This window comes from Halichoeres trimaculatus, unplaced genomic scaffold (assembly GCF_033239565.1).
Source record: "Halichoeres trimaculatus isolate MK-OKI-2021-1 unplaced genomic scaffold, fHalTri1.1 fHalTri1_scaffold_17, whole genome shotgun sequence".
NCBI classification, from domain to species: domain Eukaryota; kingdom Metazoa; phylum Chordata; class Actinopteri; order Labriformes; family Labridae; genus Halichoeres; species Halichoeres trimaculatus.
The window spans coordinates 18,538,365-18,543,769 of NW_027437195.1; positions in this window are offsets into that span (position 1 = coordinate 18,538,365).

Consider the following 5,405-nt stretch of genomic DNA (forward strand, 5'->3'; position numbering starts at 1 on the left):
GTATGCCCAATTAGCCATGAGCTATCAACAAAGCATCAGATCAATGTCCCACTTGCCTTTCGGAAGTTCTTGTTCTCCTCTGGGAGGCGTATCAGTCACGCCTTGCCTGCACAGTGATCCCCTGCAACTTCAGAAATCTGGGTGGCCACAGCTTCTACACTGGGATAAAGTAAGTCTACAAGGCTCTTAGCAATGGCTAATCCTATCAAAATGGACTCCTTTTAGAAAAACAATGAAAAGAAGAGCCTAATAGTGACAGGTATATGTTACGCATGGAATGCAGGAGGGCAGAATCGGCGTGCAATGAGAATTCCTTGAGCAGCGTGCAACATCCCTTCCACCTGGGCCTAAAAAAACAAAGCCGTTTATGGATTCTGCACTGTTTAGATACTTCTTAGCTATGAAAATAAAGGCCAGATGTGCAGGCAGGAGTCTCATGTGGCTACATGTAGGCTACTTGTGTGTGACGATGGAAGGCAGCCTTGTCGACAGCCATTGCTTTGCAAACTGACTTTCCCTTTCAGACAGTGTACAAAGACAGGTTTAACCCTTTAGTCAGGACTAAATGTACAAAGATTACTGACACTGTGAGAATGAACTTGGCAGAACTTCAGATAGAAAATAATGTGATCATAAACAATAGCCACTGCTTTTTTTTCCAGAATGCAGAATCTGAAGCGTAGCATTTTGAGGATGGCATGTCTTGACAACAAAGCAGATTAACTGGATTACTCATCATACAAATCTGATGACTTTAAATGAGTCAAACAGAAAAAAAAGTGTTGGAGAGATTAAAAGACAGCCGAGCATTTCAGTTTAACCCCTGAGCAGCTCTGGAGTTGCTTGAAGTTAATGTGTGGTGTGGGTCAGCTCTGAGGCGCTGTCCCCACCCCCATCCTTAGCCCATGTCCCACACACAGGCAGGAACAAAAAGACCCACCTCAGTGTGGCCCTATCAATGTCACCGCATTGTGTAGCGGTCTTTCAGGGTACATGAAGTGTCTTTAGCCTCAGTGAGATCAATAGCAGGGCCAACTGTGCAGCAGCTAGTGGCGGCAGCAGCAGCCGAGCAGAGCTGTGAGACAGAGGAGATAAAGCTAATCAGACGGAGCATTGACAGATCTCTATCTTTGATGTACTTGTGAGCACTTTGCTGTAACACAGAACTTTTCTCTTGCATTTAGCGAGTCAGAAACTGCAGCTGAGGTGCAATATTGGTGTGACATATCTCCATTTAGTTGGAAATGTCCCTGGGGACCTTTCAAAGTTTTCTGTGTACTCTGCTGAGCCAGATCTTTCCTGACAGTGACCTCAGTCAGCTTATAGGTACACTGGATTGGACAGGTCAGTTCCATTGATTTCCCATTCCCTCTTGGCACAATAAAGACTGTCAACGAACAACTGAGATGTGCCCTTGACCAAAGTGTAACCCACACTGTTTTAGCGTGTCTTCTTTAAAGCTTTTAACTCAGTAAGAGACTTGTTAATGGTGCAATGATCCATCAAATAAAATACAGATTTAACTCTCCATTAATTTTACTTTGAAGGTTCCCTTCTCTAATCATATAAACTGTGGGTGAATGTATCATTATGAATAAACGGAGACCACCAAGTCAGACTTTAGAGGTTTCTCTTCTTTTTCCCAACAGAAAAAGCCTGAGCCTAATTTGCCATCATCAGCTTCTTTTGTTCAAACAGGGGCTGGTATTTGAGAATAATCCTCCCTCCATAGATGAAATAGGGCCTCGACAGGCAGCGGCAAGACTTTGTCAAAACCTTTTCCAGAGGCGAATCTTTGGGAGATCTGTAATGTTCAAGGCTGGGAAATGACTTGTTAATGACAAAACAAGTGATGTAAACTTCACCCGGCTTTGGATTTGGCAAATGTGCAATGAAGGTCTGGTTAGTAGTTAAATGCTCTGATTCACTTTCTTTGCTGAGTTCTTTGTTCTTACTAATTTATGTAACGTATTACCAGCATGTCTTTGGCTGATTCTCTACTATTCAGAAAAACAACTGGAGTTGTTTCAAATATGAAACAGAAATAGATGACATTACTTTATATTCAGCGTCTAGTTATCCTTTCAAAATGCCATGTGTAATGTCATGCAATATCTGACAAAATGACCTTAATTTAAAGGGCTGCCATTGATGTCAACAGCAGGTAAATACCAAGTTGCAAATGTGCATTGATTGTTTAGATGCTCCAGGTGACACCATGCCAGCAGAGAGAACTTTTGTTTACCTCTCAAATTTCACAGACTGTTGAAGTGGCACTAAAGAGTTATTGGCGTATTGCTTATGTGTCTGTGTTGAAAGAGAGAATGAAGCAAAATGAAACACATCAGGTGACTTATCTTTAATTTGTTGCAGCATCTTAAAGAAAAAACTATCAAATTTGCCAAGAAAATACAGCGCACAAATCTTTCAAAAAATCAACTTTTCCAAAACGTAGTAATACATCAGTCCTTGAGATGTAACACTGCTTTCGTGTTAGTATTAAGACATGTAGTGCCAAGGCATGTATGTTACTCCTCTGTGTCACTGACCAGTGTGTAAAGTGCAATTCAATAAGGAAATGAGATGCAAATGAGTCCATACATCTACAGCATATTTTAGGACTGCTATTTAGTGTTTTGATCTGGACCACCCTTTGTTAGATAAATATACAAACTATTCAAAAGATTTCTTTTGTTGTTCGTCTTTGTAAGAAAGTGGAGAAAATATTTGGAATGCATTAAGTTCTGAAAACCGCCTGTCATGGTGGACAATAAAGGGTAGCCTAATAGATGTTAGCACTGATGGTAAAGAGGACAAAAAGAAGCGGCTCTCTGTTGTGCACAAACTGCCTGGCACAACTAAAAATGAATCCATTTACTTCAGACTGTTTACTTTGTACTTTCGGCTGTAAAGGCAAAGAAAATAAAAAAAACACCCAATTCACGAGGCGCAGGAGCCAAGGCCTCAACTTCTCTTTCACAGGCCACGTTTTTTCAGCTTTTTAAAAACTCACACGCCAAGCGCTCTGGCAGCCAACGCTGACAAGATGCAGGGGAGGGAGAAAAGACGGAGTGAGGAGACAAAACCAAACACAAAAACAGTAACATCTGCAGCCGCTTCCAGCCAGACAGTTTGATGTGAATAACTCAGCACTTTGTGCCCTGACCTTGGCGAACAAAGGGGGAGATGCCTCAGGAGCGAAGCGGGAAGCCCCTGGAGGCGAGCGCCCAAAGAGCACCCCTGCTCGTTTCGCTGAGCTGGAGTTATTGTCCCCCAGTGGGGCAGAGAGGTGCCACCAGGGCACCCGCACTGCATGCCACTTGGACTGTCATAGTTTCAGCACAAAGATGGCCGCTTCACAAATGAAGCAGAGCACTGCAGGAATAAAATGTCATTTTCAGGGTGGTGCATTGTTCAGATCACAGCACCATATGAATGCAGATCAGGGTCAGGCAAATAACTACAGGAGTGTCTTCTAAAGGGATTGGTAAATGCAGTGATGAATTGGTAAAGGGGGAGCAGATGAATATTTATCAATCTTGCCGGAGGATGCTAATACATATACAGATTTATTTCACCTCACCCCAAAGTTAGAAAAGGCAAATTCCTCCCCATCAAATCAAAGGGAGACACAACAAAGCAACTGTGTACTTCAAGACTTAAATCTTACAAGTTCCTAATCCTTCTGAAGTCCACACGGGACCTTTGGTCTCCATAGCAACGGCAGGGCATTCAACCAAGTGATTGCCTCCAATGAATTTCAGATAAGACAAAATGGAAGTGAATTGATGTGATTTTAATGCAGAAGTGAGCGGCGGAGGGGAGGTCCACTCGGTTCATATTTGAATAAAGCAAACAGAGCAGACAAAAGGCTGACAGCCGTAAATGACATTGTCAGTACAAAAATTATCAGCCAGTTTACAATCTGTTTGCTCATGTAGAACAAACAGAATGTGTGTGGCATCCCCGGGCTTTGTGAACGTCGGGGCCGGCAGCCGGCGGCGAGAGAAAAGCAGATATCAGCTCCCCCTGCAGCCCTGCAACAATTAGATAGCAATTTGACAGGCACACTCAAAATTTGAGTTTGTTGTTCTCTTCCAAGGGCACCACATCTTTTTTTATATCCAGGAGGAAATACATAATTGAGGTGTTGGGAACAAAGACAAATTGTGTGACCTATGGCCAGAGGACTCACAGGGTGGGATATCACAGGCGTAGGGAGACACATTCCAAACATACGACCCTCAGTTACCTAGCAAGGACTCAAATCAAGGTCCCCCTTTCTGGCTCCTTTGGTGGTAGGGGACCAACAGGGAGATCCTCCTCAAAGACAGCCCCGTTAGACCCTGTTCACTCCCCGCTGCCCTTTGTTGCATTTTGTCACATGTTTTGTTTCGACCTTGTTAACTTCTCTATAGCCACATGGACAGGCAGCAGCTGGTGAGCTTGCAGTAGGCTGTGAGGCATTAATTTTATCCAGCAACAAGGAGGCAAAACAGGCCAGGCTTGCTTTTGACAACACCTTCAACCTTCACACTGTAGCGCTGTCTGTCTACGAGTCCAGGGCAGATTAGTTGAGTAAGGGTTCAGGAGAACGACATGCAATAGTAAATCGCACTGGCAAAGTAATACATTTAAGCAGAGTTCAGTGATGAGGAAAGATGCAAGAGGTAAAACGATTTCCAATGATGTGTACAAAAAATATGTAGTAGTTTGTTGATAATGTGTACAGGGGTTCACTGAAGTTCTAGTGTGCTTAAGTAATGTTGGGAAAATGCAAAAGAAGGCAAATATATTTAAGGAACGTCTGCAGTAGAGGTGTGAATTCAACTGCAGCAAGCAAAGCAGCTTCTGAGGACGTCCAGCTGAAATCCAGTTAAAATGAATGTTTTCTCACTGGCGGCAGCACTAACATCAAGAGGCTGCCGGCCTTTGAATCAAAGCTTGATCAAAAGATCTAAAAGCAGCAAACAAAGTCAGCTGAATCTTCTTGATACTGTGTCAGACTTCCCGTAGCTGAAAAACAGCCTGTCAGAGTGTTAATTGATATTCATCCCAAGATTCTGGTCCCTGTGCCGTGAAGCCCTGCTCTGTTCTCCGGCTGTGGAGATGCCGTTTAGTCTTATTAAAAAGTTGTTTGATTAGCCGGCCCTGGAATGGAGGCTGTGGTAAGGTCTGGCAGCAGCAGATAAAAAGGGAATGATAAATAGGCGAAAAGCCAGCCGATTGCCAGTCAGCCACTAGAGCATCAAAACACATCCATTTCTCTGCAAAGTTGATCCAATTATTGTCAGCCACTCACAGATAGCTACTATGCTTTACTCCTTTCATTCTGGTCTAAATTGCTCTTCCCCTTTTTCGCCGATACGGCAATCGGTCATAAAGGGCCAGCCATCATTAGTGCT